The following is a 13,454-nucleotide window of genomic DNA, read 5'->3' as shown; positions in this document are numbered from 1 at the left end:
TCCTCCATTGAGCTTTGTGGCCTGGTTCACAATTCTCCAGCGTATCAGGCTCACTTAGAGGTGCAGGGGCACTCTACAGGCGTTTCTACAGGAAGTCGTCTATAGGAAACGCAGAAAACAACTCTGCAGAAGGAAAACCCGAGATTTTTGTCAAAATTCAAGATTGAAATGAGAACAGTAGTTAAAGCTCGTGTCCAAGGTTACTAGGGTTCTTGAAAGTATTGATTTTGGAGTTTTTCAAACGCATTATAGATCTGTTAATGGTGGAGCAATTTGTTTGAATTCAGAATCTAATCATCTATTTCATAGTCCATGGAGGACAAGATATTCCCTGCTTGGTCTAAAACTGTTGAAGAATGCTTAGAAGAATATGATGTGAGCTTAGAGAATGGTTTAAATTCTCATGAAGTGGAAAAACACCGTCAAATATATGGATGGAATGAGCTCCAGAAGAAAAATGGTACACCTTTGTGGAAGCTGGTAGTGGAGCAATTTGATGATACAGTTGTTAAAATACTTCTGCTGGCAGCTGGCATTTCATTTCTTCTCGCCTACTTTCGTGATAATGTGTCTTCTGAGGAGGGCATAACAGCCTATGTAGAGCCCCTGGTCATTCTCCTAATTCTCATCCTCAATGCCATTGTTTGAGTATGGCAGGAGAATAATTCTGAGAAGGCTTTGGAAGCTCTCAAAGAAATGCAATCTGATCATGCAAAGGTCTTGAGAGATGGACATTATGTTGTAGATCTTCCCTCCAGAGAACTTGTTCCAGGAGATATAGTGGAACTGAAGGTGGGAGACAAGGTTCCTGCAGACATGAGAATTGTGTCCCTCAAGACATCCACCTTTAGGATGGAGCAGAGCTCCCTAACCAAAGAGAGCATGCTTGTGGTCAAAAGAACATATCCAGCCACCTTGTGTGACTGTGAGTTGCAGTCAAAAGAATGCATGGTGTTTACAGGAACTATAGTTACCAATGGATGCTGCACATGCATTGTTGTGAGCACTGGCATGTTTACAGAAATAGGTAAAATTCAGGCACAAATTCAGGAAGCTTCAATGGAATGTCATGATACCCCGTTGAAAAGAAAGTTATATGAATTTGGTGAAAGACTGACAACAGTGATTGGTGCCATTTGTATTCTTGTCTGGATCGTGAACTACAAATATTTTCTTTCATGGGAAGTCATAGATGGGTGGCCAAAAAAAATATCAGGTTTTCCTTTGAGAAATGTACGTACTACTTTAAGATTGCTGTTGCTCTGGCAGTTGCTGCTATACCAGAGGGATTGCCTGCTGTGATTACTACATGTTTGGCTCTTGGCACTCGTAAGATGGCACAAAAGAATGCTATTGTGCATAAGTTACCGAGCGTGGAGACTTTGGGTTGCACCACAGTGATTTGCTCTGATAAGACAGGTACTCTTACAACCAATCAGATGTCTGTCAGTGAGTTTATAGCCATAGGGCACAGTGTTGGTTCACTTAGAGAGTTTACTGTTGAAGGAACAACATATAATCCTGAGGATGGAAAAATATTGGATTTGCCTGCACATAATATGGGGGAAAATTTAGAAACTCTGGCAGAAGTTGCTGCAGTTTGCAATGATGCAGGGATATCTTGTCAAGGTCACCAGTTCCATGCTACTGGTATTCCCACTGAGGCAGCCTTGAAGGTATTGGTTGAAAAAATGGGAGTTCCAGACCCAATGGCAGGTGATACAAGTGCCATTCTCAACAGTGGCACAGTGAAATTGGGCAATTGTGATTGGTGGATACAAAGATCAAAGAGGCGGGCTTTATTGGAGTTTGATTGTGATCGAAAATCCATGGGTGTTATTGTCATGGAACCAATGGGACAAAATCGTCTGCTAGTAAAGGGCGCCATGGAAAATTTGCTTGAAAGGAGTGCTTTTCAACAACTTGCAGATGGATCAGTTGTTGAATTAGATGATGCATCAAGGGAATTACTCTTGAGGAAGTTTCATCAAATGAGTTCAAAGGCTTTGCGTTGTTTGGGACTTTCTACAGGAAGTTTAGAGAAAGGGAAGCAGAAGGAGAAATTGGCCAAGATTTTAGCTAAGGAGGCAGCACCTGTGTTGGCCACCCTAAGCACATCCATCCCCTCCATGAACACTCATTTTTCAAGGTTCGGACATAATCTGGTCATGGTTCAACCTTCTACAGGAAGCTACAGGACTTTCTACAGGAAGTTCTGTATTTTTGCCAGAAACATCATGTAGAAGCCTTTGGGCAGGCCAGAATCAATTATGGAGAGGGATTTGAAGCTTGAAGTTTGTTGAGGAGGCATGAAACCACTCTTTTCTTCCATCCTCCACTAGTTTCATCTCCTTTCACCACCATTGCCACCATCATATTGAATATACTTGCACAATCATACCAAAGTTGAGAATTCTCTAGGAAAAGAAGCACAGGCAGTGGGAAGAAACAAAGAGAAAAGCATGGTTTCATGACTAAGAAGAGGGCATCACTTCAGAAGCTTGGCATGACAAGGAGGCCACCAGGGCCATCAAAGAATGAGGAGATATATTGGTTTCTCAGAGGATGAGCAACACTTTCAGTAGGGGGGTGATGATGAGCCCCAAAAATGGATAATTATTTGGGCTCATTCAACCTCCTAATTCGACTTAATCCACCATTCTCATTAGTTTATTGCATGTTTTTGATTATATTTATGCTAATAGAGTGAATTGGGTTAGTCATTATGCCAACAAGTCTAATGTGTGCTTTGTGTAGCCTTTTTGGTCAATTTGGAGACAAAATTGAAGGTTTTAATGAGCACTTGGCAGCCAAATTCGTGGGAGAACAAGGGAGAGGATTTGTAGGAAGGTGCCCCCTTCATTTATGGGCCCTTACCTTGAATTCTCCACCATCAGCTCGGAGTTCAAGGGCCACCAAATCAATTAACACAAGGGCAGCCAAGCAAGTCAAGTAGGACTGCTGTTAACTACAAGTTTTGGGCAGCCGAGTCCCTAAAGTTTAGGAGGACTGTTGGGGTCCTCAATTTGTATAAATAAGAAGGCTTAGGGCCTCATTTTGGTTAGCTAGTAGTTAGACAGTAGTTAGTCACTTTATAGTCATTTTGTATTCATTTTGTAGGCATTTTGTAGTTCGATTTTTAGGCAGTAGATTAGCTTTGCTTTCAGCACATTTTCAAGTTCTCCTTGTGGACAGTTTTGATGTAACTCTTCTTTTCTTGCTCAATAAATATGAATCCAGCTTTGCACCAGTTCTAAATCTCTCTTAGGGGGCTATAGCTCTTGGGGTTGGGCCCATCTCAAGCGCCCAATACCTCCTTTGATTATCTTTATGTGTCTTTGCTGCATTCTTAAAATAAAATCTGCTATTTAGATCTAAATCTTGTTTTGTTATTTAGTTTGTTTTTTGATGAGTAAAATAGCTTTTCATGCTCAGATTTAGTTGATAGGTTGTTAATAGAAAAAGCTTCAAGAAAAGGGCCAACAAACATCTATGGTTTCACCTCTCCCTCAGTGGGATCAGGAGCTGTGACTAGGATGACTTTGCTGCCCACAAAAACACTGATTTTTCTTTGCCATGCAATCCTTAGTGTGTTGTTTTCATTTGCAGAGGTTGGTTACATGTTCAGATCTTTGAATTCTTCATTTCATAGTTAATATACATGGTTTCCTTGCAAATAAAGTTGCTGTCCATTCTCGTTACTGTTAGCCAGATCATATTAGGGTAGCATAGCTAGATCTTTGTTTTCTTGCATGGCTTTGTTTGTTCAGTTGGAAACACAAATTGCAAAGCACCTATACCACTTCTCTATCTGCCCAGACTCCCTCAAACCCATCTTCTCCATCTCCTAACTTGGTTTCTTGCCTCACGTTGCCACATTGCCCTCATAACCCTACCTTTTGTGCAGCATTATTCCAACCTTCTTGGAACAAGTCCAGCCATCTACACCTTCTCCTCAACTCCATCCTCTAAGTCTTGAACTCCCCTACACCCTTATTTCACCTCCATACTCATTCCTCCACCTTTTTCCCTCCATCCATGCTCCAAAATTCCATTACTAAACATCCTGTAGAAAAATTACAGAACATCCTGTAGAAATCCCAGAACATCCTGTAGAACCCCTGCAGACTTCCTGTAGAAGCTCATAAACACGGTTTCTTGGCAGCCAAACTTTGTGAGACTCTCTGGAAGGGTGTTAGGGACCCCTTAGACCCTCTCTGAACCTTCCCAACCTTTCCCAAGCATTTCTCCTCCTTGATCCACCTCTGCACAATCAAAAATAGTTAGAAGCACATGCACGATAATTCCAACAAATTAAACAAAAATACAAAAAGATGTTTTCTTCAGATAGAGGTAGTCTAGACACATGTATTTTACCTTCATAGAAGTAATGGCATCTCTTTTAGTAGTTTGCATGCTCTCCTTTGCGTCAGTAGGACTAGCTGGTAGAATTAGGGTTTGCTAGGGTTTGCGTTTCTTTTTGGCTTTCAGTTTCTTTTTGCGATTAGATTAGCTTCCTTCGAGTTAGATTTCATCCATCAATTAAAAAGCTTCTTCTAAGAGCTCATAGAATTTGGCTTAAGCTCCTAGTGGACTTGTGCCAGCTGACCAAGTGACACCTGCGGCAAGAGCTAGTACTTGTGCATACAGCACCGTCGCTTCCAAGTTTGTTACGAACTACTGGGTTGATAAAATTAAAGAAGGGAGTTCCAGGAGTTGTAGCATTACTGCTACAATACTGGAGCCCACCATCTGCGCAGATTCTAGTGATTTCTATTATGTTTTCTGATGAATTAAGTAGATTTGTGTGAACTCCAATTTAGAATTGCTTTCTGATGCGCGTAAGTAGGTAAATCGACTGTTAAAGGTCCGCAAGGACTGATCATGGACCTTCGCGAAGATCTGAAGGCTACTTTAACAGAGTTACAGTAAAAAGATCTTGAAGTCTATCGATCTACGTGAAAGCAGATCTAAGGCGCTCGAAGACATCACACTTATCTCTAGATACAGAAACTTGGTTCTTGCATCCTCCCATACTGCTTTGGGTGAGATTGCAGCCTGCGCTACATGGGTTGTTTCTGAAAGGGCCAGTTGTGTAGGGCTTTGTTGGTTGGCACAACTAAATTTGAATCTAGGTTAGGACCCCCAACGGCAAAAAATGGTTACTTTATCTTTCATATTTTTTTTATTTTCTACTATTTTTCCTTTTATTCTTTTGTTATTTCATTTATTTTTATTTTTTTGTACCTCTCTTAATTCATAAGTTCCTGGAAGTTTACTTTGATGACTGGAAAGTGTTTGGCTTGGTGAAGCGCCATGTAGCAAGTCTGTGCCTTATGCTGGATAGGTGCCGCAGATACCAAATAACGCTGAATTTGAAAAAAAGCATATTCTGTGTTCCTTTTGGGATCTTGCTGGGTCATGTTGTGTGCAAACAAGGATTGATGGTGGACCCTGCAAATATTACAGTAATTGTGAACTTGGAGGCCCCTAGGAACATCAAGCAGTTGCACGCGATGCTGGGACATATGAGATACCATAGAAAATTTATCAAAGATTATGCTCAAATTACCACGTCCATGGAGAGACTGCTAAAGAAGGATGCAAAATTTTGTTGGGATGAAGAGTGTTAGTGCAACTTAGATGTGTTGAAAGAGAAGATGGTAACTGCATCAATCTTGGTATTTCCCAATTGGAAAAAGGAGTTTCATGTACACGTGGATGCTTCTTGGATTGCATTGGATGCAGTGCTAACACAGGCCGGTGAAGGAGAAATGGACCATCCTATAGCCTTCGAAATTAGGAAGTTGTCGAAGGTTGAGAAAAATTATTCAACGAATGAGTGTGAAGGGCTGGCCATGGTCTACGCGCTACAAAAATTCAGGCATTATTTGTTAGTAGGGCATTTCAATATATGTATAGATCACTCTGCCTTAGATTACCTAGTCAAAAAGCTAGTGTTGGGGGGGAAATTTGTAGATGGATGTTATTGTTTTAGGAGTGTGACTTTGAAGTCATTATGAAGTTGGGGAGGGTAAATGCTAGACCTAACCATCTGTCGCGAATTGAAACAAGCGAAGAGCCTAGTAATTTGGAGGAAGGATTTACACATGTGCAGATCTTTGTGGTGCGTGTAGTGGATGGCCATTTTGCAGACATTATTCACTATTTAACTTCAGGGATGGAACCTGAAGGATAAACCAATCAACAAAAGAAAGAATTAGTAGTGCGCGTGGTCGATTTTTCAGTCATTACGAGACATTTGTACAAAATGGGTGCAGATGAAATATTGCGGAGATATGTGCTAGATTTTGAGCATGATAGTATCCTCAATGAGGCTCATGGAGGAGTTGCAGGAGGCCATTATGTAGGAAAAGAAACTGTGCAAAATATCTTGTGCACAGGTCTATGGTAGCCAACATTTCACAAGGATTCGAAAGCATACTGTAAGGCATGAAATGCATGTCAAAGGATTGACAGACCGTCACGGAGGGATGAGATACCACTACATCATCAGATATCTTTGCAGGCATTTGAGAAGTGGGTGATTGATTTTATTGGGCCAATTCAGCCCCATGGAAAGAAAACGAGCGCGTGATACATTATCAATGCAATAAAATATCTAACCAGATGAGCGAAAGCACAACCAATAAAGGATTGTATAGGGGCTATGGCTGCAAAATTCTTATTTGAATATGTCTTAACAAGGTTTGGGTGCCTGAAAGTTTTGTTGAGTGACAGGGGTATGCACTTTTTGAATGAAACAATCAGCACGTTGACTAAGGAATTCCAAGTCTACCATCAGAAGATTACACCATATCACCCGTAGGCAAATGGAATTGTCATAGATTTTAACAAGATTTGGAGAATGCGTGGACAAAGATATGTAACATGCAACAAAATTATTGGGATGTACTGATCTAGGTGGATGTTGGTGGCCACCCACCTATCCCATTTGGACCCCCACAACTGTCTCTTTCAGTTTTTTAGTTTCCTTAATTATAGCACAATTTACTATTTTTAGTAGTTTTTCGGGTCCTAAACTTCCGGAGCCGTTTTGAGGCCCTAAATGACGTTTTTTGGGAAATCCACCGCCAACGATTTTTTTGTCAAAAAATCGTCTTTTTTGTCGTAGTCCTCGGAGAGATCTTTCCAACGGGCTATCATGCGCGTCAAACGGAGATAATACGACCAATTCGCGACCCCGGGAAGTTGATGTACCAATTTACCCAAAAACGGGGCCCACAATTTGGCGTTTCATCTTCTAGGGTTAGGTTTAGCAATGTGAAGGGTTTTCCGTTGTTTCTCAACAATAAATAGGCCTTCGAGCCTCATTGTAAGACAGTTCAAAATAGTTCAGAGGCATGTAGCCACACATCTCTTCTCAGAGATAAGCTACCATCGCCCTAGTTGGTTTATTTCCATTTCTGGTTGTAAGCATATTTCAGTATTTTCCATTAATGAAATGAAGTATTATTTCCACTGCATATATGTCTTTATGGTTATCTCTGTATTTTATTGCATTCCTGTTTAAATCCGGATCAGTGGTATCAGAGCGGTCTGCTTTTTCTCTGTTTTTATTTGCATGTCCCCAACGAGGTTGGGATATAAGGAGTTAGGGCTTGAATTGGTCGAACCTTTGCAAGACTAGCCTCGCAAATCTCGGCGAACTCCCATGGCGGATGAGAAGAAAGACGAGGGGGCATGAGATCCTATCAAAATCTTGCTCGAAGAAGCCCTCGAGCGGCAAAGGAACGCGATGATGGATAGCTTTGCGCAGATCCTTCAGCGGCTACCTAGAGGCGACGCATCGGCTTCCAACAGCTACTCTGGAAACGCCACACCGTTTAAGGTACAAGTTAATTTTGAAATCCCCATCTTTGAGGGTCAAATAGACGCAGATGTCGTAGATAAATGGTTAAATATGCTAGATGGGTGTTTTTCTATTCATGAATTTTCAAGTCGGGAAAAGATTGTTTTCGCTCTTCTCAAAGCAGCCCCCCACGTCAAGGACTGGTGGGAAACCTACTGCGAGCAGAAGGATGAAAGTACATGCTCACTATTTTTAGCTGCATCCACTTGGAATGACTTCCGGGATGCCATCAAGGAGCAGTACTACCCTGTCAAAAGCTATGAGGACAAATACATCAAATGGACCACACTGCGGCAGGGACGAGACCAAGATGTGCTGGAGTTCACAAACATTTTTCAACCCTTCGCACACAATTGGGTATCAAAGATTCTGAGCTGCATCTGGTACTCAAATATCGCGGCTACCTACACAGATACATCCAGGAAGAGATGGAGTTCTTGAACATCTCCTCACTCAGCACAGCATATCGATACGCTATCAAAATCAAGCAAAAGTTCAAACAGAAGAAGCGAGACTTTGGATCTGCAAATCCAAAGCCCAAAGGACAAAGCCAAGGCGGGATGACCCAAGACAACCTGTCGAAGCCGCAAGAAAATAACAACACCACGAAGCCAAAGAAGGACATAGGAAAGTGGTGTGAGTTCCACAAGAGTCCCACTCATAACACAAGTGAGTGTCGGACCAAGCAGTCGCTGGTGGCCGAGTTGAAGGCTTCCAAATTAGATGCATGTTCTCACCCTGAGCCAGAACCTGACAAGGGGAATGGAAAAGGGAAGAAAATCATTGATGCGGAGCCCAGCGCCACTGTTGCCACCGCCAAGATCCAGAAAAATGAGCCCGAAGATCCAGAGGAGGGGGAACGTCTTTTCCACTCACAGATGTGGGTGAAGGGTTCACCGCTGCAATTCATTATCGACAGTGGCAGCCAAAAAAAGCTCATTTCAGTAGAGGTCGTGAAGCGGTTGGGCCTACCAACTACACCACACCCACAGCCGTACAGTATTGGGTGGCTTCACGAAGGACGAGATCTCAAAGTTCGCCAGCAGTGCTGCCTTCCCTACAGCATCAAGCCCTTCACAGACGAGGTATTGTGTGATGTTACACCTCTGTATGTTTGTGATGTACTATTAGGCCAACCATACTTGTGGAGGCGACATGCTGTGTATGAGTCAAGGCCTCGCGCTGTCATCATTTCTTTGGATAATTCTTTATACAGGATACCGGAGGTAGCCCCACCTACCGCCACCTCTTTGATCACTGCTAAGAAAGGTAGCAAGCTCATCTCATAGACTAGGAAATTTATTTTCTGTCTGGTTCGCTCCCAAAGTAAGGGGAAGATCGTTGCTACATCCGTGACCCCCGCGAAGGGTTCCTCCACACAGCAGCAACAACAGAGGGATACAGTCATGACAGAACATAGGAACAACTTCTCCTTACCTAGAGGGATACCACAAAAGTTTCAGGTGGGCGACAAAGTTTGGTTACATTTGCATAGGGAGCGCCTTACCAGAACCCATCAGAAACTCATTCCATTTCGACATGGTCCTTACACCAGTAACAAGGCTACGGGAAACAATGCTTTGAAGCACAACATTCCTCCATTCCTTTGCTTGCACCGAGTGTTCAATGTGGACCATCACCGATCATGCTCCCCACCATTTCTGGAAACATCAGAGATTGCAGAACAACTCACCAAAGACCCAGCTCAGCAGAAGCTTCCTCATCTCAGGGAGGAACTCAACGCAATGGGGACCATTGCTTCCTAAGGGGGGAGGAATGATCCAGGTGGATGTTGGTGGCCACCCACCTATCCCATTTGTACCCCCACAACTGTCTCTTTCAGTTTCCTTAATTATAGCACAGTTTACTATTTTTAGTAGTTTTTCGGGTCCTAAACTTCCGGAGCCGTTTTGAGGCCCTAAATGAAGTTTTTTGGGAAATCCACCGCCAGCAATTTTTTTTGTCAAAAAATCATCTTTTTCGTCGTAGTCCTCGGAGAGATCTTTCCAACGGGCTATCATGCACGTCAAACAGAGATAATACGACCAATTCGCGACCCCGGGAAGTTGATGTACCAACTTACCCAAAAACGGGGCCCACAATTTGGCGTTTCATCTTCTAGGGTTAGGTTTTGGAATGTGAAGGGTTTTCCATTGTTTCTCAACAATAAATAGGCCTTCGAGCCTCATTGTAAGACAGTTCAGAACAGTTCAGAGGCATGTAGCCACACATCTCTTCTCAGAGATAAGCTACCATCGCCCTAGCTGGTTTATTTCCATTTCTGGTTGTAAGCATATTTCAGTATTTTCCATTAATGAAATGAAGTATTATTTCCGCTGCATTTCTGTCTTTATGGTTATCTCGGTAATTTATTGCATTCCTATTTAAGTCTGGATCATGTACACGTACTTTTAGTGCTATGGGCTTATAGGACTACTTGTAAGAAGCTAACAGGACAAATGTCGTTCAAATTAGTATATGGGATTGAAGCCATAATGTCGATGGAATGCATTTAGCCTAGTCTGCGCCTAGCAGCTTTAACAGATATGGTGGATTGCAAGGCCTTGATAGAATGGCTCACGCAACTCATCGAGCTCGAAGAAGACTGATTTTTGGTAGGATTCCATCAACAAGTACGAAAGGAACGTGAAAAAGCATGGCATGATCGCCATATCAAGCTTCACACATTCAAGGTAAATGATCTTGTCCTGTTATATGATAGTAAGTTCACTAAATTTCTGGGTAAATTCCAGATGCATTGGTTAGGGCCATATATTGTCAAAGAAATTCAAATGGTAGCGTAGTTCAACTCGCGAAGCTGAATGGGGAACCCTGCCCTGGAAGAGTGAATAGGAATAGGTTGAAATTGTATACAGGGGCTCCTGCGCAATGACTATATGGAAATAGGACAGTGTTAGTGCTCTAGGTAGTTGCAAGGGAGTGCAGGACTATAAACTACACTACCTGGTTTGAAGGACAAAGAAGCAAGAAGGTTGCGCAAAAGCTGATGAGGGTGCACCCGTTGAAGTTGCGCTCAGGTAGCTGCGCCATGGGGGAAGGTATCACACAACCCAGCAGGAAAATGACTGTTTAAGTTACTATTCATGATTTGACAGCCAAAAAGTGGTTAAGAGGAGTGGGGTGGCAGCAATTAAGGAAAACATCTTTGAAGATCTGCTACTAAAATAACATTTATTATCAGAATTTGAGGGAACAGTCAGATTTGAATTCAAAACACCCTATAAAGTGCGCATATTAGTCCAACAGAGAACACTTTGCGCTCTAAAACTTGCTGGTAAATTTTGTTGTCTGTCGCATATGAGCCGAGCATTCTTGGAGAAATTTTTGTCGTGCCCTCCATTTGTGAACTATTATTCAGAAGACTGGGAGTTATTCATTGAGAAAATGACTGCCACTAACCCCATTGAAGCCCTTAGTTTGGAAGTAGCTATGTCTGACACACCAGGATTGGAAGTGTCTAGTATCGAGGCTACCCCTGTTGTGCCCACGACGCCTAAGTTACCTAGGCCGAAACAGACTGTTGTGAAAGAAAAATAGCCTGCTATGAAAGAAAAGCAACCAGCTGCGAAGGAAAATATGAAGAAGCCGGTGCTGGTGCATGCATCACCGAGGAAGCATACCGAGACACAGGCAAAGAAAAAAAGGATAAGCAGCCAGAAAAGGTAGTGGACCTAGAAGAGGAAGAATTCCAGGGTATAGAGGATATTAATGCTAAAGGGGTGAAGCCTATGACGAGGATTCCCAAGTACATCCCTCCACTGAAGGGAAATGCTAAAGTCACGAAGGATCATGATATAGGGAAATTTTCAGTTTCGATACCTTTGCTGCCTGAGTAAGTTGTGTTTGAGGGTCTTAGGCTGACGCACATTCCATTGCTTAAAATGGAAGATTGGGAGCTCATGGACCACACAAAGTTTCTGCATTTGGCACCCCACAAGTATATGCAGAAAAACTTCTATGATGACACGGGGGTCACAATTTTGGAGCCCATGAAGTGGGTCCATGGTGTTGAGTAGTCAGGGTTTCTCAATTTGCTGTTGGTGACGCATTATCATCGTTCCCCCATTAATATGGTCTGTGTGCACTAGCTCCTCACGTTGGTGCATGATGGGTGCCTATGGCTAGGAGATCCTATCCCCATCATCGACATGTTGATCCACAGGATCACAAAGCTACCTTACAAAGGGGCAAACCCTGCCAAAGAGTTTGGAGGAAAAACTAGAGAGAAAGAGTTAGCAGATAAGATGAAGGAGGAGTTTGGTATGATAAAAAATTCACGAGGGTACTCTATCACGTCCATATTGGACCCAGAAGTACAGTTGGCTGCCCAGATTCTAGTAGGCAAAGTAGTGAGAAAATTCCGTGTGGATGAAGTTCTGGCGCTAGTCATATCGCTTGCATTTCAATGCACAAAGGGGGTTCAGTACAACTGGGCCAAGTATCTATGTCAGGAGTTCCTCGCGAATAGCCGTGAGGCCCAAGAGGAGAGCATGCGATTCCTTTATGCCTGGCTATTATTGTCAATTGTTTTGGTTGCTTGGAGGTTACCGGAGGATAGTCAGTTTCCTCCGCACAAAGAAGAATTTCTCGAGGCAGTGCAGTTTGCCTTGTTATGGGCCTCAAAAGATCCAGAGCATGTTAAGGAGACAAAGATATTTTTGGTTTTGATGGATATGGATATGCAGATGGTGGTTAGCTAGTGGCCAAGGTTGTCTCCCACCTTGTATGCGCAACTATTGGCTTATGTATAATTCAAAGCCGATTTTCATAGGGTCTCCACCAAAGCGCACAAAGACCCTGAGTAGAAATGGCACCCGTTGCCTTATATGGTGACGGATATAGATATCCAGGAAGTTGTGGGGCTTTGGCCACGAGAATGGTGCATGACTACGGAGTTGGATGTAGGGAAAAGCATAGGCACAGAAAGCTCTGTTGCGCAGAAGCAGAAGGATGCCACTTAAAAAGCTGCGTGCACATTGGCTGAGCAAAGGAGGAAGGAGGCTACTACGACAACTACAGAGAAGACCCGTATGGAGAAGGAGCACACTGCCAAAGTGTAGGAAGAACGAGAAAAAAAGGATGTAGAGGAAAGGAGAAGTCTTCTTCCCACCACGCAGATAAGCAAGAGCTATCAGAGAAAGCAGGTGGTGGTGGTGAGGAGAAAACCACTCCTTTCATCCTAAAGAAGCACATGCAGGAGTAGTAAGGTAGGAAACGGAAGAAAAAAATTTTTGATAAGAAAATGCATGTTGATCCCATGGTGCTAATAGAGGGCGATCTCAATGAGATTGGTGACAAAAGTTGGGACACAACGACATAGGTGCTGCAACAATTCGAGCAACAATACATGGAGATGCTCAGGAGTGTCCAAAAGGATCTGTGTGAGCTCGAGATCCAGGCGAACAAAATTCAGGTAGATGTTGGAAAGGCGAGTGGCATGAAAGCAAGCCTGACATAGGGAAAGAGTGAAATATCAGATATTAACTGGCCTCAGGATGTTAGAGTCTTTTCTTTACCTGAAGGGTCAGTTCGTGTGGAGTTAGATGAGCATCGTGCGATG

General features: G+C 42.9%; 1 pseudogene; it reads left to right on the top strand.

Annotated features, from left to right (window-relative positions):
- The first annotated feature begins 312 nt into the window (after positions 1–312).
- Positions 313–12,594, top strand: LOC149167648 (calcium-transporting ATPase, endoplasmic reticulum-type pseudogene; annotated as a pseudogene).
- The last annotated feature ends 860 nt before the right edge of the window (positions 12,595–13,454 follow it).

The sequence above is a fragment of the Pinus tabuliformis genome, chromosome 5_1 (assembly GCF_031772625.1).
Source record: "Pinus tabuliformis cultivar Carrire ecotype Pingquan chromosome 5_1, CPIR1, whole genome shotgun sequence".
Classification (NCBI taxonomy): Eukaryota; Viridiplantae; Streptophyta; class Pinopsida; order Pinales; family Pinaceae; genus Pinus; species Pinus tabuliformis.
Note: the sequence above shows the minus strand (reverse complement) of the source record. Positions and strands in the feature narration are given on the sequence as shown.